Genomic DNA, 25641 nt, shown 5'->3' on the forward strand with positions numbered 1-25641 from the left:
CAGGCAACTAACTTTAAGATCGAGATTAGAGTCTAACAATGTATGCATGTTAATTTAGTTTCAGTTTTTTTTTTAACTTTTATTTTACATTCAGGGGTACATGTGCAGGTTTGTTATAGAGGTAAACTTGTGTCATGGGGCTTTGTTGTACAGATTATTTTGTCACCCAGGTATTAAGCCTAGTACCCAGTAGTTATTTTTCCTGACCCTCTTCCTCCTCCCACCCTCCACCCTCCCATAGGCCCCACACTGTATATCGTTCCCCTCTGTGTATCCATGTGTGCTCATGATTTAGTTCCCACTTATAAGTGAGAATATACGGTATTTGTTTTTCTGTCCCTGTGTTAGTTTGCTAAGAATAATGGCCTCCAACTTCATCCATGTTCCTGTAAAGGACATGATTTCATTCTTTTCTATGGCTACATAGCATTCTATGATGTATGTATAGTTTTACTTTTAAAACACTTTCGTCTCTAAAGTTTTGTATTATGAGTCCACTTCAGGTTTTGTGAACCCTAATTGCCAACTTAAAAAATGATATTAAGTTGAAAGCTACAAGTGAGGGGAAATATTTGCATAGCATATATCTGATAAAGAACTTGAATCTAGAATGTATAAAAAAACTTTGACAATTTATAAGACCAACAAGCCAATTAAAAACAGGTAAAAAAAAAAATTGAAACGACACTTCACCAAAGAAGATAAACAAATAGCTAATTAGCACATGAAAGGATGTTCGAAACCATTGGGTATCAGGGAAACACAAATTAAAACTACCATGAGATCTCAGTACACACCCATAAGGGTTGCTGAAATTAAAAAGAAAGTCTCTGCTAGTAAGAATGCAAAATCATACAGCTACTTTGGAAAACAGCTTAGCAGGTTCTTAAAATTGTTCCCAACAGGAAACAACCCAAATATTGTTAACTGGTGAATAAATACACAATTCCATTCAATGGAATATCATTCAGCAACAAAAAGGAATGAATGACACGTGGCTACATGGATAAATCTCAAAAACATCATGCTAAGTGAAAAAAGCCAGACACACAAAACTGGATACATAGGATTCTATTTATATGACATTCTGGAAAAGGCAAAATTACTGGGACAAGAGACAGATCACTACACAGAGACAGAAGGAAATTTTTTGGGGTAATGGAAATGTTCTGTTTCTTGATCGTGATAACAGTTACACAACTGTGTACTTTTGTCAAAACTCATCAAACTGTACACTGTATACTTTAATGGAGTGAATTTTATTGTGTTAGTTACACCTGACTTTATAAATGTGACTTTAAGAAAGACACCACCACTTGGTGTGATAGGCTGAATAAGGCTCCCAAAGGTATCAATGTCCTAATCCCTGGAACCTATGACAGACTATTACCTTGGATGGTAGAAGACACTTTGCAGATGTGATTAAATTAAGGGTTTTGAGGTGAGGGGATGATCTTGGGTTAGACCAGTGGGCCCTCAATGCAATCACAAGCAAGGCAGAGGGAGCTCTGACACAGAAGAGGAGAAGGCTGTGTGGCAGGAGCAGAGGGAAGCACCGTTGGAGAGAGGAGATGCTGCGCTGGTGCCCTGAAGGTGAAGGAAGGGGCCATGAGCCAAGCAATGCAAGGAACGCAGCTCTAAAAGCTGGGAAAGGCAGGGAACAGATTCTCCCTTAGAGGATGACCCTGCCAACACCTCAACTTCAGCCCAGTGATACTGATTTCAGACTTCTGACCTCTAAAACTGTCCAATAATAACTGTGTCTTGTTTTAAGCTACTAAATTTGTGGTAATTTGTTACAGTGGCCATAGGAAACGGATGCACTAGGGCAAAGGTCCCCAGCCCCCATGCCACAGACTGGTACTGGTCTGCAGGACCATTAGGAACCGGGCGGCACAGCAGGAGGTGAGCGGCAGGGTAGCAAGAATTACCGCCTGAGCTCCACCTCCTGTCAGATCGGTGGTGGCATTAGATTCTCATAGGAGCTCAAACCCTCTTATGAACTGCATATGTGCAGACTCTAGATTGTGTGCTCCTTGTGAGAATCTGATACCTGATGATCTAAGGTGAAACAGTTTCATCCTGAAACCATCCCCTCCAACAACATCCATGGAAAAACTGTCTTCCACAAAACTGGTTGCTTATGCCAAAAAAGTTGGGGACCACTGCACTAGAGAACAAAATAAAATTGGAACACAGATCGCAAGGGACAGTCTTGCTCTCATTTAACATGAGGACTGATGGCATAGATCAGCATCCTTAGACTCAGTATCTGAGATGCCTTTTTAAAACTGTGTGATTCTGACCTCGCCCCTCCTTTCCCACCTTCCTTTCCGTCTCACCGTTACCTCCCTCCCTACTCCTGCCAACCTAACTCAGTCTGAATGATGGGCCCTAGGTAGCTGCTGTGGGCATAAAGCTGCTGTTCGAGTGCCCCAAACTTTGAGACACCTTGGTCTAGACAGAGCATTTTCTATTCTCATAATCATAATTCAGCACAATTGCTGCTGCTTATTTGTAGGGTTTGTTCCACGCATGGCATCTAGCAGGTACTCAGAGAGTATATTTATCTATTTGACAACTCCCTAAACACAAACCTCTCCAATAGTCTCTATGTTTGCTGAGTGAATTCCACATTCCATGATCCTTGCTATAATCCTACTCTTTTTTTTTTTTGAGATAGGATCTTGCTCTGTCACCTAGGCTGGAGTGCAGTGGTGTGATCACAGCTCACTGCAACCTAGACCTCCCAGGTTCCAGCAATCCTCCCACCTAAACCTCCCCATTAGCTGGGACTACAGGCACATGCCACCAAGTCAGGCTAATTTTTTCTTTTATTTTTCGTAGAGACAGGGTTTTGCCATGTTGCCCAGGCTTGTCTCAAACTCCTAGGCTCAAGTGATCCACCCACCTTGGCCTTTCAAAGTGCTAGGATTATAGGCATGAGCCACCATGCCCAGCCCTAATAATCCTACTCTTAATCAAATTTTACTAAAAGCCATTGATCATTGGCCAAGCATGTCACTCATTTTCCTTTATAAATCCCATGGCTTCATTTGTGGCTTATGGATTTTAGAAGCAAACAGGCTTACAGTATCATGAAGGGGAGGCCATGCTCAACAATTGTTAAAAATTACACACACACACACACACACACACACACTCAGAGAGGGAGAGAGAGAGAGAGAGAAATTGTACCTTTTTTTGGGTTTTTCTATATTCTATCCTTGAGATCCAGAAACCAACAAGATAAAATGCAATTTGGCAATCCTCGTGGTCAGCCATGCACCTCCCTCTTTGGCATCCCTCTGTCCACCAGATGCCACTTCTATCTGCCCAGCTGAAACACCATGTTGATAAAAGGGACTCCCATAACCTACTGCCCGGGCCAGCCTCCCCGCTGGGGCATGGCAGAGTCAGTTTTTACTGCAGAAGATGGGTATAGACCAACCTGAAGAGTCTTCCATATTTGGTGATAAGTTTACTGTGCTTGACTTTCAGATTGATGTAAGAAGTGTGTCAGTGATGTAAAATCAATAGAGCTTGAGAACCCTCTCTGGTTGCTTCTGCTGGATGATAGCGAAGAGAAGCCTGCAAATGTCTAGGCACTAGTGCAAGGTCCATTTAATGTGGTTAGCAAAGCTGACAGTTTGCACAGTTTAAATCCTATCCAGTGAAAGCCCAAGCCCTATCAAATAACAGTTGAAAAGAAAAATGTGAGAGAGAGGAGAGAGAGGGGTAATTTTAAAGGCAGAATTACCAAACAGTTCCATTTGTATGCAGGCAAATTTATGTTTCCATGAGAATCTGCCAGGCTACTCTAGCAGTTTTAGCAATGCATTGCTCTACCCATGTTTATCAAATATTTAAACACCCCATTTTTATTGAGCCATAATGTCTGCTGAATATGTAAGCAAAAGAAGAAGGATGAATTTTCTTTTTCGCAGCAAGATTACAATGGCAACTCTTTGCTCATCATCTGTTCCCATTTATAGAATAAAGTCACATTTGGATTCTCTTATTTGCTAGAAAAAAAATAAATAAATCATTCTCTGTCTTCCATAAATAGATATTATCTAGGTCCAAATCAATTGATTGATCTATCACAACATTAATTGATCAATGTAGCATCTGTCTGTCCATTTATTAATCTGAGAGAGAAGCAGATGACATTTAATTAGTTCCATAATGGAATAACACTTTTCCTTCAATTAGCACAGCCATGAATGTGGTAAGAAGGTTCTATTTCTTGAAAGCAAGTAATATTTATTATTTCATTGCATCAGCTCTAACAAATCAGTTTAGAGATTGAATAGCTCCTATTTAAAATGAGTATCATTGGTCAGAAATATCCATTTTGAGTATGGTGCCTATGTTATAGTCTGTAAATCTCCATAGCAAATGATTGCAGCTCCTGTAAACTAAACCAATGTCCAAACCACCTTGCTCATTATGATGGACCATAATCAGTGAACTCATAAAACGATTGGAGCTGAAATCATATTTTGCACTCACGGCAGCAATGGAATAACAAATAAGCCATAGAGATGAATATACATATTCATTTTTCCTCCCCACAAAAACACACAAACCTCACTTTCTCACTTTCTAGCTGTATGAGAGTCAACACAGTGATGCTCTGAAATACAGTGACAAATCATGTTTGATGAAGGAGATGGCTTCTGCTATAGTGCTTTCCATTCACTGGGGATCAGTGGATGGTTTGTGAAGGTCTCTCTCTAAAAAGTCAGAATCATAATTCCAAGTCCAGAGGTCAGGAATTTGTTTTCATAGTGTCAAAACCATATTTTAAAGATGTAGTACGTATTCTGGTATCTGTGCTGGGTGGTGTACTGCTTGTTACAGAGATTACTGAGGTTTTACAACACAGAGTTTAGGTCAAGAATGAAAAGTTTTGAAGATTTACATTTTTCTCCAGCATTGACCTTTTGGCTTTATTCCTTAATTAAGCAAAGACATGGCAGCAAAAGGGAGTATTATGGGCCTGCTGTATCCCCGGGGCGTTATGAGACACCAGACAGAGTTAAGCTATCTCAAGACAACCATGTTCTCTGGAGTTACTTTATTGCTATTATAAAAAATCTTTATTATGGGGAAAATATGTATTTTTATGCCAGAAGAAGATGAAGATGACAGTTAAGCTGTTGAAAGGTAGTTTCAGTTGAGCTTCGTGCCCACTGAGATTGTAAAACACCCAAGACTAGGGGAGGCGTCCTGATGGAATCTTAAGAAACCTAAAGGGGTATATTAATCTTTGTGAAATTCATAGTTGGAACAGGGTACCATTAACTGGCACTTTCCAGTTATCAAGATATTTTATGAAACTGAAAAAAGTCCTATTACACTTGCTAACAGGGCCAACTTTGGGGGTGTGGCTAATAAAATAATCTCTTTCCAGATTGTCTTGACTGGAAGAACCTTGAGATTCTGAATCCCCAGTGATGCCTGCCGCTTTTCTTACAGGCTGCTTAGCAGGGCACTTCTGTAGAAGCTTCTGTGTGAGTTTGCTTTTCTTTTACTAAGGGGGGAAAACATTAATTGAAGGCTTTTTAATTGCTGCATTTTTCTTTTCCATTGAGAATCTGGCACTTTTCAATTCTATTTGCATTGTTTTTGTGTGTGTGTATGTGTGTTTTTGTGTTTTTTTTTTGTTTGTTTGTTTTTTCAGATGGAGTCTTGCTCTGTCGCCCAGGCTGGAGTGCAGTAGTGCGATCTAGGCTAACTGCAAGCTCCGCCTCCCGGGTTCACGCCATTCTCCTGCCTCAGCCTCCCAAGTAGCTGGGACTACAGGTGCCCGCCACCACACCCAGCTAATTTTTTGTATTTTTAGTAGAGACGGGGTTTCACCTTGTTTGCCAGGATGGTCTCCATCTCCTGACCTCGTGATCCACCCGCCTCGGCCTCCCAAAGTACTGGGATTACAGGCGTGAGCCACCGCGCCCGGCAGATTTGCATTGTTTTTAAAGCAAATAAACTGCCCTCTCCATTCCGAAAAAGAGTCACCTTGACTTAAAAATCTCTCACACATCTTTCCATTGATGTTTACCAAAGTAAGACTTCTTTTTAAAAGAATGTTATTATCGAAAACTTTCATCATGAGGCTCCTTTGCTACCAAGAAAATTTATATACTTGCTCATCTATTAATCTTTGTGTTTATTACTTACATTTCTGTCCCACTAAATTCTGGAGAAAATTTGAAGTGGCTCTTGGATTTATCTTCCTCTGGCTTCTACTAATGAATCTTCCAGGAACTGCCTCCTGAACTCTGTCTGTTATGGGTATGTAGCCTAGGAACAAATAATAGAATTATGTCTCTTCTACCCAAGGTAGGAAGAGATGAATTGGGAACTTTAATCCACACTTTAGCTTCTGAACTGGGGAAATCCAGCCAAGCAGAGTGGCTGACAACCTGTCATCCCAACACTTTGGGAGGCTGAAGCGGACGAATCACTTGAGGCCAGTTCAAGACCAGCCTGGCCAACATGGTGAAACCCCATCTCTACTAAAAAATACAAAAATTAGCCAGGTGTGGTGTCGTGTGCCTGTAGTCCCAGCTCCTCGAGAAGCTGAGGCATGAGAATCACTTGAACATGGGAGGTGGAGGTTGAAGTGAGCCGAGATTGTGCTGCTTTACTCCAGCGACAGAATGAGACTCTTCTCTCAAAAAAAAAAAAAAAAAAAAATGTAGCAGGGAATCATTTAATTATTAGCATCTTTTGGTTGGCAAAAGAGTTGTAGTCTCACCTGGTATATTGGAAGTCAAGAGGAAGCTAAGGACCCACGTTCAAAAGGGGCAGTTCACAAAACAGAATTGCCAGAAGGCAAGACCTTTGTTTCTCCATTTGTGAGGCACCACCTTTAGAGCCAGCTCTACGATAGGTGAGTTATGGAGTGACACTCCTCACTATCCAAGCCAACCATTTAGCCTCCTTCATGAGAATCAAATCCTACCAAGAAGCAAAAGCCAAAACAAAAATTGCATGGACAAAAAACCCATGTTCCTATGTAAAGAGAGACCGAGGTGAATTTTTAAATAAATTGTTATTTTCCTGTCACATTGCTAAGCAGATTTCACATGAGAAAGTCTATAGCACTGGTCTCACTGCAGCTGGCCACTTCAGAATCAGGAGCTCCAAGCCGCCTCCCATCCATCCTCTCTTCTTGCTGCCCCTCAGGAGCTCCACAGGGCAAAGCTCACCACACACATTAGTGTGCACTGAAAATCTGTCAACCCAAGGTTATGGCCCACTTTTTAGGTTTTTTTTTTTTTTCAGTATAATAAAACTGCCTTCCAGGCATTTGAAACAGTTCCTTGAGTCATAATGGGACTTCACTTGTTGATCCCACAAGTGATTCGTGCAGAGCCTATTTTGCGAATTGCACAGTGAAGGAGCAGCAAGATAGACAAGATGAGACACTGTCTCTGCTTCTGTCTGGAACAACATGGTATTAGGAAAGAGGAACATGTTCCTTTTTCCCTCTCACTCTACAAAGGGAACCACTGAGGGTGTGAACCAGCAAGAGAAATTCCAGCTGGACCTAGAGAGAAATGGAGCTGGAAGGGATTTGGGTGTGGGGCGGCAAGGAGTGGGCCTGTAACTTAGAGGAATTCTGTGGCTAATTTACTCTCTGCAGACTTAGATATTCAGAGTCCTTTCCTTATGGTGGAAAAGGTTTCCTGGGTACCAGTTTCCTAGAGACAATGCCATTTTAGTTTTCTGTTTTATTATATTCTTATTTTGCATAGAATTTGTTGCAAAGTATAAGTTTGTTGGGTCCACCCTAAAGAAAGGTGCTCAAATTATACGTATTGTAATCCAAACCATTCAATACTCAGCTCCATGTTCCTTTCCAAATACCAGGTGGCATCCAGTTGGCCCTATAAGGCGCTCCAAATAGCAGATCTCTCTTTCTGTTGTGAAAGTAGAGTAATCTTAGGAGACTGATGTCATTGAATGTCTCCAAGCATAGCTGTCAAGTATGTAGATTCAAAACTTCACCATTTCATTTTATCAATCTTCAGAGCTTATTGAGTCACTTGTGCGTTTCTTCTCTTCAGAAATGCTGTGCACTCTTCCTGCGGTGCTCTTTTATTTTGAAGACCCCAATGCAGACCACCTAGGAGACAGGGGAAAAGCCTTCCCATAATGAACCAGTGTGAGCAATGCAGGGAAAATGTGTTGCAGAGCTGACTGAAAAGCAAGTTCTAGTTTTCTTACTTCTAAAGGATTATATCAAGCAGTTTTAAAATAATGGAAAGTATCTGGTCTCTCTGTGTGTGGTAGCAGAAAGGTGACTGCCACCAATGAGACAAAGTTATACAGACTAGGTGTATTATGAAACACTTGAAACGCTATGTACATAACAAAGTTAGAGTACTTGGCCCTTAGAAACAAAATGCAACTCATATATTGGCACTGGGATTCCAGGTTTGAATGGAAACAGCTAAACCATAAGTCAAACACACAGCCCATCTATTATTTCTTGTTATTATCACCAGCTTTTTCTGATTCCTCTTTTTTTTTTTTTTGTAATGCTACCAAGAAGTAGAAGAGTAAAATTTGAGCAAGGTAGGTGATGATTAGCCAGGGAGACTTCTGGGTAATTACCAGTAAGATTATTCAGCAAGAACTACCTAAAGACAGAATTGGACCATTATGAGAAAGTAGTACAGAACTGATGTCATGTACACACACATACACACACATAAACCCCATCAAATCCAGTTCCCCATCTTCTGCCCAACTCATGAAAATTCCAAAGAGCTTTATTCAATCAAATTATTGACTTGGGGGTCCCAACCAAATCCCACTGTAGGTGATGCTGTTTCACCTAATTAAGACCCATGGTTCAGTAGATTCAGTAGAGAAGAAATTCCAAGTCCTTGCACTTGGCAAAGTGTTTGTTATTGAAGGATTCCTAAGTTTTCCAAATTCCACTAGGTATGAAGGGACTCAAAAAAGGAAACATTTTCCTTTCCACTTGCAATTTGTTCATTTTGTAGTGAGCAAGCACCAAAGGCTTTTCTTTCTTTTCCTTTCCTTCTCTTCTGTTTTCTTTTCTTTCTTTCGTTCATTTTGGCCTGAGAATCCAGAACATAATCATGTAGTCATTTTACATAAAAACTATGTCTACATCAGACATTACAACAGGATTACACCACAGGCAGGCGCCCTGGTGGCTCACACCTATAATCCCAGCACTTTGAGAGACCCAGGTGGGCCGATCACTTGAGGCTAGGAGTTCGAGACCAGTTTGGCCAACAAAGCAAAACCCTGTCTCTATTAAAACGACAGAAAACTTAGCCGGGCAAGGTGGCTCATGCCTATAATCCCAGCACTTTGAGAGGCCGAGGCAGGCGAATCACTTGAGGCAGGAGTTCAAGACCAGCTTGGCCAACGTGGCGAAATGCCTTCTCTACTAAAACTGCAGAAAACTTAGCCGGGCCTGGTGGCCAAGGCCTGTAGTCCCAGCTACTAGGGAGGCTGAGACAGGAAAATCGCTTGAACCCGGGAGGCAGAGGTTGCAGTGAGCCGAGATCGCGCCACTGCACTCCAGCCTGGGCCACACAGCGATACTCTGTCTCAAAAAATAAAATAAAATAAAAAATAATAAAAAAACACGACGTGGTTAGGTCACATAATTCTAACTGGTTTCTGATCCAGAATGTGAGCTTGTGAGCCACTATTTTTTGTTGCTGTTCTTTGTATTCGTTAGTGTATTAGCACTTGAGTCCAATACTTAAAATAATAAAGATAATCACTAACAGCAATGTTGTACCTGATTTTGTTGCAGTGTCATTAGAATTCTGTTGTGATGTTTATCTCTCATTTTTCCTTAAGAAACTGGGTTACTTCCTCCGAGCCCCGCGGGGAAGTCAGAAAGCCAACGTTAGAGATAACGTGGCAATGCATTTTAAGAAGAATCAGCTCCTAAGAAGTGGGGACAAAATATATTATCGGACTTTGCGGACGTAAACACGCCCCAGCAGGTTGAAGCCTGCGAGGAGTAAGGTTTCCCTGATCGCGGGTCCCCCTCCAGCCCGCCCCTGGTGCTGGCGTCCATTGCACGACGCCCTGTCGCCGCCACTCCCAGAGGAGCCGGGCCCTCGCGCTCCCTCCAGGATGGGACAGGATATGACAGCCCGGTTTGTGCACCAGCATCCTTAATATTTCCTTCCTTTCAGAAGCAAATAGAGCGTTCCCTTATCTGAATGCTAATTTCCTAGTTAAAAACCCTCCCTTGCTGACAAGGGACTGAAAGAGTTTTAAATCACAGATGTAGAGTATCAAATGCAATAATGCTCTTGCAATAGTGCATTGAAGCCTCAATTAATTAACCCTTGGGCTAAGTAGGCAGGTACATGGCGGTGGCCGCAGGCGGTGGATGGATGAGATTTAAATGTGCATCTCATTTCCCCAGCACGGAGCATGCCGTTTGGTTCAGAAAGGAGTCATTTTGCACACTCGCCTCATTTACTTGCTGCTTTAATCCTCCTAATTCCACCTGAGATCAGGGGAGAATTGAAAAGGAAGGCGAGGAGCAGGGACTGCGGGCCGGGCTTTTGTTGCTCGCGGTCCCCGGGGGCCGCGCCGCGCCGGGCCGCGTGGGGGCTCTCGCCTTCCGAGCGGGCGTCGGTGGGAAACCTGCGCGGCGAGAGACAGGGGGATGGGGCGCTTTTGACGCCACTATGGGGTGCGGGCAGTCCTGGAGGAGGATGTCCGGCCAAGCTCACCCTGCCCAGGTGCCGGATCCCCAGGCCGGGCTGCGGCCTGCTTTGGGCTCGTGAGGCGAGGCCGCAGCGCCCCGACGCCGGGTGGGCGTGTGGGTGGAGTGGAGACTTGGGTCCCTCGGCGCCTGGGAGTCCCGCCGCCTGCGGTAGGGAACCGCCTCCCACCCCTGGCCCGGCCCGGGCCGGGAGCCGTGTCCCGCGTTGACTCGGTGTAACTCTCCAGCTCATTTCTCTCCACGCGATTTACCATCTGTGAACTCGTCTTTAACCTAATAAAAATCATCTGGCTTTTGACTAACAAGAAAAGGAAACAGTGCTCATTGTGGGGTTTGGGGAAAATGGCTTCACTAATGTGCAGGATGAGAACGGAGTGATTTATAGGCGGTTTTAACTGTAGGCTATGATTAGGGGGCTGGTAGTAAGTGCATTAGATGTCTAAGTGTGGCAATAGAGTAAATAGGCGTTTTATTTATCGCAGTGCCAGGGGCCTCTTAGCGGAAGAGCGCTTCTCCAAATTGAAATATAGCAGAGTTTACACTCCTGATTAGGGCTTCAAGCGCAGAGCCCAAGGCTATCAGCTAAGCAGAAACAACGCTCGCTGACACCTAATTGTCACTGGATTAATGTGCAAACAGGGACAGCGAACAGCAACAACAAATAACCTAGTGTCAGAGCCGTTGGTGGCAGTGTCCACTCGCAGTGACTTGGGGCCAAATTGGAGTTTATATGTCAAAACAGGCTCAGATCAATGTGTTGGGCTCCTCCTGCAAAAGGCTGGATGGAGTCATGGCAGTTGTTGATGTATGTGTGTGTGTGGGCATATTATGTGCCGGGGAGTGGAGGAGAGCAGGCAGACGGAGGAGGTGAAATGCCTTTCCATTAATTTTTTTTCTGCTTTATGCTCCCGAATTCACAGCTATTAAGATAAATTTATGTGAATCAGGTCTTTCTCTCCAGGATCTTGTGACTTTCGCCTGTGTCTCCATATAAAATTTAATAACCTTGTTTGTGAATCAAATCATTCCCACAACAACAGATTCAATCTGGGTTGCCACCTGTCTGGCTTTGGACAGGAGCAACCGAATTGGGCAGCTGGGTTCCAGCCTTTCAGGGGGCTGGTGGTTGGTTGGCTGCCTGGCAGGTCCGTTTGCCCTGGGGTTTTCCAAAAGCAGGAGTAGATGCGGCTGACATCTGAAGGGGAAAGGGAGGACAGCCATCCATATTCCTGAGACCCGCCTTTTCTTCGAATGACCAAATTGGTGGCAGCCCTATTTAAAAAACACAAGAATTCATGAGAGTCTAAAGCAAATGGGGGAATAGGTTACCATCCAAGAGGTTCTTATGCTCACTCATTTTTCTTCTACAATTAGCCATTTAGGGAGGGAAAAAGTCACAAATACATGAATTATGTTCTTAAATGTATTTCTAAAGTTCTTAAGTTTTATCGAGCATGAAAGTTGGTCTTTCCCTGTGTTAAGGACTGAAGAAGCTATAGAACTAGCTAGTAGCTCAATGGTGCAAAGTCTTATGATTTAAACTTGACATTTGCAATTTTTTGCCGTAAAATATTACTTTCTTTATTTCAAGACTTTAGTTGAAAACCTCCTAATTCCCTTTAAGCTCCATTTGATTGTCAATTGCACAACTCTCTCTAAAGCTTAGAGCTTATGATTTTCATACACACACGATTTATGCTTTTTGTGTCACAATATAATGTACTTTGGTACAGCTCCCACTTATTTCTCTTGCATCACGAGAGATTTTCCTTTTAGAGGCTGGGAGTTTTATAGTGAAGCTGTGAAAGAGTTGTGATCTGGCTGTACGTCTCGTTGAATTGTCCAAAATTGCCATTTTTGTTGCCCTGTACAACCTTCTGTGCCACTCCATTTAATATGTTTTCAGAAAATGTTGACCTGGATATCTGCATATCTGGGTAAAAGAATGAAATTAATTTCACGATTGGAAATTTCAATAGCTGGCTACAGAAAGATCATTCATTATTGCCTCAAGTATGGATAGAGAGATAGCAGAGCCAGTGTTGGATGTTGCAAACACAGATTTCCTTTAGTCCATTTGTTGTCAGTAAATCGTAAAGCTGGATTTGCAATGGCAAAATCCCAAATATGTTTTACTGGATCGATTCAATGCGTTTTAGTTGTAAAACTCTAAGATCATCCAAGCTGCTGATTAGAGCATAACATTTAAGTTAATGCTGTATATTAACACAATACTTAAAAACAAAAATACCACAAAGAGATATTAAGCTTTCTGAAAAACCATATATTGTTATGGCAAATGTTGGAATTCATGCAGGAATTTTGTTGATCCTAATTGTTATACTTTGCAGATTTTACTTTGTTGTCTCCTAGAACTAGAAAGAAATTTAGAGATTATCATACTCTCTTTACAGCCCTACGTGCACATGAAGAAACTGAGGCCCAGAACGGTTAAATATTTTGCTTAAACCTACACACACGCAGTGAAATTTTCCAAGTATTCCTCCTATTTGTCATTATTCCAGTCAAGCCATAAGCATTATAAGTATGTGAGAAAAACATCAAATGTTTTTGTTGTACCTTGTCAATGTTAATTATTCAGGCATTTATAAACATTAACATTTTTCTGGCACAAAAAACTTTTCAAATTCTTGATTTAAGAAATAATTTAAAATGGGTGTTATTCCTTGATTACATATCTAGAAATTGTGAAACAATTACAAATGTAAAGGAGTTTTCAGTATTTGAAAGTGTTGCCATGTCTTGGTTATTTGAGGTTAGGATTATATTGTTTGTTTTCGAATTTTCTGCTTCTTTTGTCTCCCACTCTTTCTGCTCTTTTGGCTTTTTGCCTTCTCCTCCCAGCTCTACAAGGAGCATACTAATACTCAAGAAGCTGATTTTATCATTGCTGATAAAAATTTCATGAAGAAAATAGGACAGAGCTAGCAGATAGAATGGAGTTTGATTATCATACTTCTCCCTGGCTCTCCCTGGCTATCAGTACAATGGGTAAGCAAGAAATAATCTAGCCTGTAGAAGAAAAGGTAATATTTGGTAGGTTTTAAAAATAATTCTGCTGGAAAGTTACAGATTTATTTGTGTATGAATCACTCTTGGAATTCCTATGATTGCCTTTGAGGCATAAACTTCAGAATGTGTCTGAACTATTAAGCATCTACCTTGTTGGTGTAGCTAGGTGTTTAAGAGAAATACACTGAAATTAAATTATGTTAACCAAGAAAAAAGTTAGCCCCTTACCCCCAAGTTTAGGTGTATCTGTTTAAATCTAGATCTAATCTGAAATTTCTGGTAATGTGGTCAGACTCTGGGTAGCATTTGGTAGCTCTGGAAATTATAGTCACTCTAGCGAAACTGCTGAAATCTAAGCTGAGGACATCATGGGCACTATAAACCTGGAGTCCCAGCTACAATATATACTAACCAGATCCACTCACCTCCTCTCGGCTTCACCCTGAGTGTTTGGGAATTTCTTTGTTTCTTTTTTTTTCTTTTTTTTTTTCTGAGTTGGAGTCTTGCTCTGTCGCCCAGGCTGGAGTGCAGTGGCACAATCTCGGCTCACTGTAACCTCTGCCTCCCAGGTTCAAGCGATTCTCCTGCCTCAGCCTCTTGAGTAGCTGGGACTACAGGCGTCCGCCGCCATGCCCGGCTAATTTTTGTATTTTTAGTAGATACGGGGTTTCACCATATTGGCCAGGCTGGTCTTGAACTCCTGACCTCATGATCCACCCCACCCCCCCCACCCCTGGTCTCCCAACGTGCTGGAATTACAGGCATGAGCCACCATGCTCGGCCTTCTTGAGAATTTCTTAACCAGACATTATAAAAAACAAAAATAGTACTAGGTCTGTAACTGGGCATTTTTGTATAATAAATGGTTTAAACACAATTCTGATTTTATAGACTAAAATGATTGTAAAGAACTCTTAAAGGAAGAAAGAGAAGCTATTCAGGAATTATTTCCATGAAGGGAATATCATTTGTCCTGGGTGAACAATTCGAGAAGCATTTGACAGTAACCAAAGCCATTTCAGAGAGAAGAACCAGGTGTTGAAGGGAAAAGACTGCTGATGTGGGACAGGTGGGAGGCATGGTTAAGGTTGGTGCCCTAGAATCATACAGTGGGGTGGCCTTGAGCAAGTCATTGTCAGACAGCCATGAAGTAGTTTCCTAACCTACAACCAAGGGACTAGGCACAGAATTTCTTAAGGTAAGGTCCACAAGCCATTAGGTCAGCATCTAATAAGCCCCTCCAAGGGATTATAATGCACTCCAGAGTTTACAACGCTTGATCAAAGAACCTACGCATTTTCTTGTAAATGCGGGATTTTTAATCATTTACACTTTAGCAAGTTAAACTCTATTACGGTTTGTGGAAAAGACTTAAAGAGACACTGATGACTGATTTAAAATACTCTTTCAGGCCACAGGAAGACTTCATTAGACAAACTCTTCAAGAACTCTCTTCTTAGATTACACCTACTTCATGGAGAACTGCAATCGTTGTCCCTATTTGCTGTTTTTGTTTTGTTTTGTTTTGTTTTTTGAGGTGAAGTCTCGCTCTGTCACCCAGGCTGGAGTGCAGTGGCGTGATCTTGGTTCACTGCAACCTCCACCACCCAGGTTCAAGCGATTCTCCTGCCTCAGCCTCCCGAGTAGCTGGGACTACAGGCACTCGCCACCACGCCCAGCTAATTTTTGTATTTTTAATAGAGACGGGGTTTCATCATGTTGGCTAGGCTGGTCATGGACTCCTAACCTCAGATGATCCACCCGCTTTGGCCTCCCAAAGTGCCGGGATTACAGGCATGAACCACCATGCCCAGCCCCTATTTGCTTTTTAAAGTTCTCTTTAACTTAAAAAACCACAATACTTTTCTGTAGTTAACAAAAAATTGTTTGGGGATTAAAAATACTGTGAGATATCCTCTTCCTAATTTTCTCAACTAGTTAAATTACCATGTTGTACCTTCGAGAAGTAGCATGATTTCATCTACATAGTAATGCAATTTTATGTACTTTTTGTATTTTAACTTTTGAAATGAAATGAAAACCAAAATATTCCAAATTAATATTCTTTAGGATTGTGCAAGAAGCCCAGTTCTTTTTTTTTTTTTTTTTTTTTTGAGACGGAGTCTCGCTCTGTCACCCAGGCTAGAGTGCAGTGGCGCGATCTCAGTTTACTGCAAGCTCCGCCTCCCAGGTTCACGCCATTCTCCCATCTCAGCCTCCCGAATATCTGGGACTACAGGCGCCAGCCACCACGCCCGGCTAATTTTTTGTATTTTTAGTAGAGATGGAGTTTCTCCATGTTGGTCAGGCTGGTCTTAAACTCCTGACCTCAGGTGATGCGCCTGCCTCAGCCTCCCAAAGTGCTGGGATTACAGGCGCCCACCACCACGCCCGGCTGATTTTTTTTTTTTTTTTTGTATTTTTAGTAGAGATGGGGTTTCACCGTGTTAGCCAGGATGGTCTCGATCTCCTGACCTCGTGATCCGCCGAGGCCCGCCTTGGCCTGGAAAAGTGCTGGGATTACAGGCGCGAGTCACCGCGCCCGGCCAAGAAGCCCAGTTCTTTAACATCATAAAATGATATGCATCTACGTATATTCCGTATATTTAAACATAATTAAAGGCAAGCAAGTTATACTATATCCCAAACATGCTGACATGGTTTGGCTCTGTGTCCTCACTCAAATCTCATCTCAAATTGTGATCTCCAGGTGTCAAGGGAGGGACCTGGTGGGAGGTGATTGGATTATGGAGGTGGTTTCCCCCATGTTGTTCTCATAATAGTGAAGGAGTTCTCATGAGATCTGATGGTTTTAAAAATGATAGTTCCCCCTGCATGCTTTCTCTCTCCTGCCACTTTGTGAAGAAGGTGCCTTGCTTCCCCTTTGCCTTCCGCCATGATTGTAAGTTTCCTGAGGCTTCCCCAGCCATGCTTCCTGTACAGCGTGTGGAACTGTGAGCCAATTAAACATCTTTTCTTCGTAAATTACCCACGCTCAGGTAGTATCTTTATAGTAGTGTGAAAATGTACTAATACACTTGCATATTATTCTTTGGCAAGCCAATTGTAGAAATCACTTTTTTTCTACCCCAGTGCCATAGAGCTAATTCCATTTTCATTTTATAAATGAATCCAATAGGCATTTCCTGCATGGGGCCTACAAGGTTTTTCAGGCTCAACGTGTATCAGTTTGTGTTCTTGCGTGGTTAAAAGAAAAGCAAAAGTATGTAGTAAACAGTAAGTTCCTTCTCCCATCATGTGCAATATTGGTCACGGAGGAACAATATATTGTGTGCTTTCTGTATATATACACTCTTTGTAAGGTAGGATTTTCCCCCCTTACTTAAGGGAAGTTTTTCTAAGAGCACACCTTTTTAATGGTATTCTTTCCCCTTCTCGGTGAGGGACTATTGATTGAGTGGACACCGCTTACTGTAGCTGTTCCGAGCTGCCAGCAGCAGGGTTTCCTGTGATTGATTTTATATAGCACCTTTTCTACTTGAGAAATCCCAAAGCACTTAACAAAGCAGGGAGTGAGTTTGATGCTGATAGTGATGGCGTAGGCAAACACTGGCAGTGGCATGAACCGGCGGCGGCTCACATTGCTTCAGATTCTCGACTCCAGAGAGCTGGCAGCCAGGTCGCCACCATTCCCTCTGGTCTGCCTAGAATCTCCAGACTGGAAAGGACATCTAGCTATCCTTGAGGATATTCCTTGACCTCCACCCCGACCAGCCCCTAAGTCACTCAAGATAAATAAGATTGGCCACTGTGGGTGGCTTCAGAGGAGTCATTTACTCTTGAATCCTTTATTTCCTCATGGGTTCCATATGGTAGATAGATTTGGTGTCCTGTCCAGTCAGCAGTTCTAAGACTCTATTTCCTGATTTTTTTTATTTTTTGTTTTTCAGAGACAGGGTCTTGCTCTGTCACCCAGTCTGGAGTGCAGTGGCATGATCATAGCTCACTGTAGCCTTGAACTCCTGGACTCAATCCATCCTCCTGCCTCAGCCTCCTGAGTAGCTAGGACTATAGGCATGTGCCCCCACACCCAGCTAATTTTTTATTTTTTGTAAAGACAGGATCTTCCTCTGTTGACCGGGCTGGTCTCAAACTCCAGGCCTCAAGCAATCCTCCTGCCTTGGCCTCCCAAAGTGCTGGGATTACAGGTGTGAGTCACCACACCCAGCCAATTTCCAGAGTATTTTTTGAGTCTCGAGGAGGTGCAGGCTCAAAAGTAGATTGTGCCAGGCATCTGCTCTTGAGAGAGAATACTCTTTGGCTGATTTTAGTACTAGATAAGTGCAAAAACAAGCAAGAGGGCATCTGCAGAAATGCATGATGTGTTTGCCCTCAGAAGGAGCGTACATTGCTTACTTCTTTGACACCTAGCACAGTGCTTAGCACATAATAACCCCTCAATAAATGTTTGTTGAATAGATGTGTAAAAATGAAAAGCGTCTTTTCAGTGTCAGAGAAGGACAAATTTCAGTCCAGAACTAGGGGTGCTCAGGGCCTAGCATTGTCTACTTTAGCAATAAGCATGCAAAATAAGCCAGCCCTGTCCCTATAGAGGCAGCAAAAATGGGACAAAAACAATGGTCTTTTTTCCCCTGTCTTTTTCTACCTCATTTTGATGCAAAAGTGAAACTGCTTGTTTCATTTGCAGGTTGGGGTGAGGAAAGAAGGAGAAATTTGATAAGGTAAAAAGAACTAACATTAAGCTCAGAAGTGTGATCTATTAACTTCCAGTAAAAATGAATTGGAGAGAGGAGAGATGTGGAAAGACTCCCGGAAGGGGAGGAGAGACCTCACCAATTTGTGTAGGTCTTGAAGCAACAAGGAACCTGTCATTGAAGGAACAGAAAGAAGGCCATATGATTCTTCTTAGGATCTGGACTATTCTTGCCCTCATCTTCATACACGTGAACTTCCTTAGTGTCTCTAGCAAGGAGCAGGAGGATAACTGGGGAGGGAGAGAAGGAGAAAGTCACACTGAGACCTCTGGGCCCATACATGCCCCTGTACCCCATGGGAGGAGAGCAGTGGCAGTTGTGAGGTGACTTTGGAGGAAGAGTTGGCAGGTCACATCCTGTGGCTCCAGCTGAATTGATACCCAGACGTCTGGTGTGTCATACATCTGATCACCCAGTTAGCTTGCTCAAAAGAGGTGAGGAACACCCTAATTAAAATGTCTGTGTGCATTCGTCTTCACCTGTGGTTTCTTTTCTTTATATGTATGGCCATAGCTTTTATTTATTTATTTATTTTTATTTTTTGAGATGGAGTCTTGCTCTGTCGCCCAGGCTGGAGTGCAGTGGTGTGATCTCAGCTCACTGCAAGCTCCGCCTCCCAGGTTCATGCCATTCTTCTGCCTCAGCCTCCCGAGTAGCTGGGACTACAGGTGCCCACCACCACGCCCAGCTAATTTTTTGTATTTTTAGTAGAGGCGGGGTTTCACCATGTTAGCCAGGATGGTTTCGATCTCCTAACCTCGTTATCCACCCGCCTCGGCCTCCCAAAGTGCTGGGATTACAGGCATGAGCCACTGCGCCCAGCCTATGTATGGCCATAGCTTTTAAATTCATTTTCATTTTCAAGTAAATAACTTACTTTTGTCTTGCACAGTGCATTGAACTATCAAGTGTCCTTTGCTCTTCAAGTAGCCCACAGAGGCCCACAGTATTTTTGTCCTCATTTTACAGATGAAAAAGCTGAGGCCCAGAGAGGATAAGTGACTTGCCCAAGGTCACACAGCAAGCAAGCGGTGGAGCTGGAATTCAAACCTAGGTTACCACGTGCTACTTCTCACTCACTGTCCACTGTGCCTTGCTTTCTCCATCTCAAACAGAAAAAAAAATTATAAATCCTGATTCAAAAGAGAAACTGTATGTTATGACACTCAGCATTTGAAGAACTATGTTTATAGTTTTCTTTTGAGCTCAGACCACACAGCCGCAGCCAGCTGGCTTACTACCCTAGGCTATCAGCTAAAATACACCACTTTTTATTTTGTGGTCTTCTTCTTTTTAGGAACAGGAATAAACACCTGGGATTTTTGCCCATAAGGTTCATGGCCACATATATTGTCTCTACCTGGGGCATCCTTGACACTTTGGTAACCCCATCTCTAGGATGAGAGGGCTGGGCTGGGCTGAACCAATGTGCTCCAAGGCCCCTTTCAGCATGGACAGCCTATGACGGCAGGCAGGTGAGAGTCCACTGACCTGCAGCTAAAGAAAGAGGCAAACTGGGGTGGGCACAGCTGGCAACTCAGTTCTTATCCATGCTGGCTTACTGGGAGCAGATGATGGCAGGCATTGGCTTTGAAGCTGGGCACATGAACACACACAGGACATAGTTCTTGCCCTCCAGGGGTGTGGAGTCTAGTGAAGCCTTCCCAAAGGAGCTTGCATGATTGGCAGTTACTGCTCACATGTTTACTTTGTATTGGTGAATTTTAAGATGTGTCCCTTGCACAATATGAGTAATTTAAAATATATCTACACGTGATTAATTCTTCCTTCTATCCATTGGGGGAAAAAGCCCTATTTAAATAGATAGACAGACATTGAGTGGGTGTCTCTGTGTCCCAATAAGATGAGCACATTCTGCCCTTAAACAGATGCACATTGCATCCTTGGGAAGCTGCAATGGACAACTCTGGAGGCTTGCACTGTTAGGAAGCACACCTTGGAAATACCACACAAGGAGAGTAGGGCCTCTGGTGTTTCTGACTGACATGAGTGAGCTCAAGTAGAACCTGATTAAGGGAACAAGGGCCCTTCTTGAGAGGTTGGGGGGAGCATGGATCATACGGCAGTTTTGTTTGGAAGAAAAGCCAGTCAAAGCCACAGGGAGTCCTTGTAAGGCCAAAGGAGAGAAAGTTGTTCCCTTGGAGAGAGTGGCATTTTGGAAAACTGAAGATCACTTCAGTAATATTGTATATGAGAATCTTTGTAACCAAAAAGAAATGCAGTAAATCTCTCAGTTTGAAGGCTTCTTCGATATTTTACAGATCACACAATCATCTCCAGCTTTTGGCACAAAGAAAAATCCACATGACAAACCTTACGGAACATTAGCAATATCAAGATAAGCTACATCTGCAGAATACCAATGAAATTATCCCTACCTGCTGCTGGTGTTTTCAAAAATGTGAGGCGGAGGGTCCATTTTTTTTTTTCCTGTTAAAAATGGAAATCGGTGTTTGAGTATTCCATGAAGTTCTTCAGGTTCATTAACAAGGTCAAAATCAATGTTATTTTACTGTTTGGAATCATTTTTGGCGGAACAATGAAAAGAAACCATAGTAGAAGTAGTCTTAATATAATCATTTTCTTTTCATTGTTCTTTATGGGAAAATAATTTGGCCCGAAATTTAGTGGTCCCATCAGGGAGGTGATATCTTTAAAAAGGTGGTCTGAAGGACAGGTTTTACTGTACTTTAATAGGCTTATAGATTAATATAAATCTTAATATTCATAATCTTTACCATTTCTTTTCTCAATATCTGCTCCATCTATACATCTATTTATAATGTATGTTTCAAACACAAGATATACTTGATTTTTATTAAATATACTGATGGTGCTACAGGGACAGCCACTTGACCTAGTTAAAAAAAGAAAAAAGAGCCAGGGGGTCAAATTTATGGATAGTCTGCTGCTGAAAACAGATTTCTGCAGATAATACAATGGCCTGAGATCAGGGCTGTCTTTGCAAATTTGCCATGTGCTATTATTTGTGTATGGCCAGGTCAGTAAAATAAATATGTGTATATTGGGTGCCAAGTGTGAGCTGCAGGTGATCATGATGAAATGTGGATTTCTCACCTGACAGCTTGATTATTCTAATCAAAACATGGAACATTTTCAACCTACATATGCTCACAAAAGAAAATCACAGTGATCACTACATAGGAAATTTACTTATTGGACAGAAAAGAAAATATGTAGGTATGCAATGCTTGGCAAGAATAAAAAAAATGCTAATTTATTTTAATGTGGTTATTTAAAGGAAATATTATATAAGCGATTTTGGTTTTATTTTGATTCTGAGATTCCTTGTTTGCCTGTCAGCTTATTATGTTATAAACATCAAAGAAATTAATGAATTGTAGATGTGTACAACACTGATATATTATGTAAAAATATGTACATATGTATATATATCTTTTACTGATTATTAAAGTAATACATCCTTATTATAGAAAATTTACAAAATATGAGGCAAAAACCAAAATGCTTACCACCCAGAGATAATCATGTTAACATTTTCTCTCCTCTGTTTTGTTTTACACAGTTTAGAGGATCCTGTATGTATAAAACTGAATATAGGTTTATTAAATTCCATTGTAGGATCCTATAACTTACTTCACTATTTCCTATAATTGGATGTTTGTATGGTTTCTTGTTTTTTCCTATTATAAATATAAAAGATAAACATCTTTTATATAAACCTTTGGTGGCATTTCACATAACTGCCCCAGGAGCTAGTCCCAGAAATGGAATTAATGAATTAAGTAGAGTAACATTTTTAAGGCCTTTGATACGTATTGCCAACCACTTTCCACACAGCTTAGGCCAATTTGTAGTGTAAGCTTATTTTAATCAGATTTGATGTACTTTGCCCACATGAAGAAAACGCTGTGGTTTCAGGTTTCCAAAGCACAGATCTCCTGTGATTGGCAATGATGTTCCTTTGTGGTTGCCCTGAGGAAGATGTGAGAAAGTGTTGTAGAGGCCTATTTGTCTGCTGTTAGGGAGTGCTAGTTCTTCTGGTTAATTCACATAAAGGCTTTTTTTTTTCTTTCTTCTTTTTTTAGATTATGTGATCCTCAGAAATAGTATTTAATGTTTTAAACGTTAATATTAATTGAAAAAGGAGAGAACTTAAATAATTGCCTATATAGTTTCTTTACCTTTGTATGTGTATATTTGTGGTAATGAGAAAAAACCGTGGAATTTATTACTAGAAAAATGGGTCTATAAAATTATGTATGCTCTTTTGCCCACTCAACTTCCAGCTTTACTGGCTTTAAATATTTTGCCCTCAGTACCTCAGTCCTCTAAGGTGTTTGGCTGTGTTCAGAATGTCATATTCCTGTCCCCTCTGTTGATAAGGATGTGGCTTTGTGTCTGTGGATGCCTGTGTGTGCAGAGGCTGGGCTCTCTGAAGGCAGAAAGCAGTCACTGCCTCTGTGGCTGCTCCCTTGTGATCCCTGCATCCTACACACACTGGTTTCCCACCACTGGCTGTCTGGTGACAATGTGTCTACTGTGCTTGAAACTGTTTAAATCCAGGGTATCATTTGGACACTGTCAGTTACTCCAAGATTCAACAGTATGAGTATGCCTGCTTTAGACATGGCAGGAATCATGTAAAGGAAGGAAAGCAAGAAGGCAGGGTAGACACACAGCCCCACTCACATTTAAATGCAAGGCCAAGGATTGGGGGTTGTTTTCCGATGAATCTTTCAGTTTCTGCTAGTGTGTGGCTATAACCATTCTAAGTGGCAGTGCAGGGATCTTCTTTGCTTTTTGGCTTTCTAATTGGCAACTAAATCCTATTTCTGAAAAGCAAAAATAGATGTTGCAAACAGGTATCTTTCTTTGGGTTGCCTTGGTCACCTTTAGAGTGCCATTTCACAGGAAGAAGGAGAGAATGAAAGTTCTTTTGCTGAAGAGGAGCTTCCTTCTCAAAACTTCTCAGAACATTGACCATGACTGCTCATGGCTAATCCTGGCTCCTTTTCACTAAAGGGAAACACTGAGAAAAGTCTGAGAACTCAGGACTGGGGACAGGCTCTAGAGGGAACTAACCCACCTTCAGTGAGGCTTGCTTTTGTCCAGACGCTGCCTATTTAGTACATCAGTAACCTGATTTTATTCAAAATAGAGCATCTCACTATATTTCAAAGTGGTTTACAACTCTGTATAAAATAGAACATCTTTACTAGGGGATGGTGGAATATAAACGTAGAAACACAAATACTAATACTACCCTCACAATGCATGCCTTACAAAAGACATTCGCTAAGTTTTGTTATGTATAAAAACATATTTAGCTACCAACTTTACTGTCACTGTGGAAAATTGCACAAACCAATATATGTAAGTGAATAATTTTACATGTAGTTAGCATCTTTTCTGATTAAGAGAGTCTTTTAAAGAACATATTGATTATGCATCTTATGTATCCTATGTGGCTAAAGCAGCTCTGTGAATAGAGACCTGCCAGTTGTTTTGTTAAAATAACAGAGTGCAGCTGAGATTAAAAAAAAAAAAATGAATACAGCCTATCTGGAAGAGCTAGTTTTAGTTTTAAAAGGTGGAAGAGGAGGGAATCAAGAGCTAATGTTTTAGTTTGCAAATATAAGAGTTTTGGGGAAGAATGTCAGGTCAGGCAAATGTGTGGGCCACAATGGAATGATGGTTACGTATTTGCTAAAATGTTTCCAGACTAGGACTTCCCAAGTGAGTGGCAGATATGCGTGGGAAAGTCACCCTCGAAACCAAAGAGGGGAGGATGCACACCAAAAGAGAATCTGGTTTTTTACATTGTAGTTGTAATGGGAACAATCACTGTTGCCAAATGTAAACTTCTTAGGTTTGTAAAACCCCAAATAACACCACTCTCCATAGATAAAAATGTATATTTGAAGGAAATAGTTTTACAATCGAACTAGAGATTGTCCTTGCCTCTCAGAAACAAAACAGAATGTTATCTGTCCAAGAAAAAACACTCTTTGAAAGTGTTTTCCTGAATCGTGTTGACTCTTCAGTGTGTCAGTGGGCAGGTCCCGGCTGTGTTCGCAGCTTTGTGGTCTCCTCCGGGCCTCTGGGGGTGGCTTTGAATGGGACAGCTTCACAAAATCTGCATGAAAATTGGGAATTGTCAAAGTAATTTGCCATTTACTGACTTGCTCTCTATGCCTTTTGTGTTTTGATCAATAAAAACTTAAATCCTTTACCCAGTTTAGTAACAACCTATTCTAAAGCATTATACTCCCCCTAATGTTTTTCGAGCTCTGGTTGTACAGTTATCCATTTTCAATGATATTCATTTTAAAAGGTTAACAAACGAGAAACTAAACCAACCATACAAATAACAGCCTAAAGAACACTTTCCAAAATGTGTTGCTGTAGTGCCATTTCACATTTAATATTCATGCAGAGGAAAGCTAAAGGCCACCAAACCAGGTGGATAAAATAGTACTGCATTTTATGACTCATTCTTAAATGAAGTCTCTTAAATATTGCTAATGAAGCCGGCTCCCCCGCCACAGCCTTGCCGGGCGCCCTTTCGAGCTGCTTCAGTTCCATTTCCCTGTCTAGCAATTTGCCCCAGGCCCCTATTAAATGAATTATCACGGCCCCTAAATCATCTCTGCGGGGGTTTCCTCTAATCCCATCAAGACACTTACACTCCCTTTCTTCCCTCCTGGTGACATAATGAATGATTATTTCATGGGGAGCCGTTAAAGAGGCCCCTCTGGAAGAGGGGAATGCGCGCTGCCCGGGGCGGAGGCGCGGGGCTGGGCCACGGGGAGGCCGGGTGGGCACCAGCGCCGCCTCGGGCTGACGGGGACAAAGAGGCCACGCCGCCACCAACTGCCCTCCCGGCCGCCCGAGGTGGGGGTTCCCGCGAGCGGCGGGCCGAGAGCCTCCCGCTCCAGGCCTCCCCGTGCGCCCGGCCTGGGTAGCGACTCCGGGAGCCCAGGAACGCTGGGCAAGGAGAGAGAATATAAATGTTTTCCTTAACCAGAGGAAACACAGCACTCACAAACCACTTGCGGAATAGATTAAGCTAATTTATTAAACACAGTTTGCCTGGTGACTGAGCTGAGCTGAGTA

The 25641-nt window shown here is 42.1% G+C and overlaps 1 long non-coding RNA gene and 1 pseudogene across 3 annotated transcripts; both read right to left on the minus strand.

Annotated features, from left to right (window-relative positions):
* Window positions 1–6186: 6186 nt before the first annotated feature.
* Window positions 6187–25318, minus strand: LOC737107 (uncharacterized). Of its 3 annotated transcripts, none has more exons than XR_010157209.1 (4): window positions 25212–25318; window positions 24487–24661; window positions 20919–20970; window positions 6187–6309 (listed from the first exon to the last, which is right to left on the minus strand). It is a non-coding gene; the product is annotated as an uncharacterized LOC737107 (long non-coding RNA). The 3 variants fall into 3 exon arrangements; XR_010157208.1 differs by lacking the exon at window positions 6187–6309 and adding an exon at window positions 12599–12683; XR_680110.4 differs by lacking the exons at window positions 6187–6309; window positions 20919–20970 and having other exon boundaries at window positions 24483–24661; window positions 25212–25316.
* On the minus strand, window positions 10519–11181 carry LOC107974693 (uncharacterized; annotated as a pseudogene).
* Window positions 25319–25641: the final 323 nt, after the last annotated feature.

This window comes from Pan troglodytes, chromosome 4, assembly GCF_028858775.2.
Source record: "Pan troglodytes isolate AG18354 chromosome 4, NHGRI_mPanTro3-v2.0_pri, whole genome shotgun sequence".
Taxonomy (NCBI): Eukaryota; Metazoa; Chordata; class Mammalia; order Primates; family Hominidae; genus Pan; species Pan troglodytes.